Source organism: Calidris pugnax, unplaced genomic scaffold, assembly GCF_001431845.1.
Source record: "Calidris pugnax isolate Ruff unplaced genomic scaffold, ASM143184v1 scaffold245, whole genome shotgun sequence".
In the NCBI taxonomy this organism is placed as follows: domain Eukaryota; kingdom Metazoa; phylum Chordata; class Aves; order Charadriiformes; family Scolopacidae; genus Calidris; species Calidris pugnax.
This window is the reverse complement of record NW_015090982.1, coordinates 1,593,492-1,594,638: the sequence shown is the minus strand read 5'-3', so window position 1 is coordinate 1,594,638 and position 1,147 is coordinate 1,593,492. Positions and strand designations below refer to the sequence as shown.

The 1,147-nt window shown below is 72.4% G+C and overlaps 2 protein-coding genes across 3 annotated transcripts in view; both read left to right on the top strand.

Annotated features, from left to right (window-relative positions):
• CLPS (colipase) overlaps positions 1–1,147 on the top strand; it is a 20,479-nt gene that overhangs the window by 13,369 nt on the left and 5,963 nt on the right. The gene's annotated exons all lie outside the window — the stretch shown is intronic.
• Positions 830–1,147, top strand: part of FKBP5 (FK506 binding protein 5) — a 25,247-nt gene continuing 24,929 nt past the window's right edge. The window contains exon 1 of the mRNA XM_014953636.1: positions 830–891. The gene's annotated coding sequence lies outside the window, so the exon portion shown is untranslated. The remainder of the gene's footprint in view (positions 892–1,147) is intronic.

Below are 1,147 nucleotides of genomic sequence, written 5' to 3'. Positions count from 1 at the left end.
CCTTTTCGGGGGGGGGGTGTGTGTGTGTGTGTATGAAGGTTCCCCTCTCTCTGGTGGGCACTCCTCAGGGCTGGGGGAACCCTGGAGCCCTGCGTGGGGTTGAGGGGGGTGATTGGAGCACAGTGTGGGCCTGGGACAGCCCCTCCCCGGGTCATTGCAGGGGGCTGGGAGCCCCCAGGGCATTGTTCGTGGCCAGACCCTCCCCCGTGGCATTTCCCTGGATGAAACACCCCCCCGGGGCATTATACTGGGCCGAACACCCCCGGGGCATCGCAGGGGACCAGGGCCGCCCCCCCGGGGATATCGCATGGGGCCTGGGACAGCTTGACCCCCCCTCCCGGAGCATCACACGGGGCCAAACACCCCCCAAGGAAATCGTACAGAACCGGGAACAACCCCCCCTTCCCGGGTGTCGCACGGGGACGGGGACACTCCCCCCGAGGGACATCGCAGAGGGTCGAAGACCTCTCCCGGGGTACCGGGAGAGCACCTCTACCGGGTACCTCTCCCGAGCATTGCACGGAGCTGTCCCTCCACCGGGACCAGGACATCCCGCACCCCCCCACGGGGTACCACACGGGGCTATACCCCCTCCCGGGGTACCGCAGGTCCTGGGACCCGCCGCCACTTCCCGCCCGCCGCCGGCGGCAAGTGCGCGGGGTGGGCGGGGCTGCCCGTCCCGCCAGGGGCGGGGCGTGGGTGGGAGGAACGCTCTAGATTTGCATACCGCCGCCGCCCCGAGCCAGTGAGAAGGCGCAGCGGGCTCCCTCGCAGAGACGGGCGGGCGTAGAGACCAATGGGAGACGGGCGAAGGGGCGGGGCGGCGGTGGAGACTCGGGGCCGGCGCGGGCGCGCGGTGCCACTCGGCGCGCGGGGCGGCAGCGGCGGCAGGTTGGTTCCTGTGCGGGTCCCTCTGTGGGGCTGGGGGGGCCCTGGGGATCCCCTCCATGGGGCTGGGAGATGCTGGGGGACCCTGCGTGGGGCCGGGGCGAGCCCTGCGTGGGGCTGGGGGTGGCTGTGTGGGCGCTGCGTGGGTCTAAGGGGAGGGTCTCGGGGGTGCCCCGCGTGGGGCTGGGGGGCTGCGGTGCCGCCGGTGGGGCTGCGTGGAGGTCTGTGTGGGGTTGGGAGGGTGTCTGTGTGGGGCTGG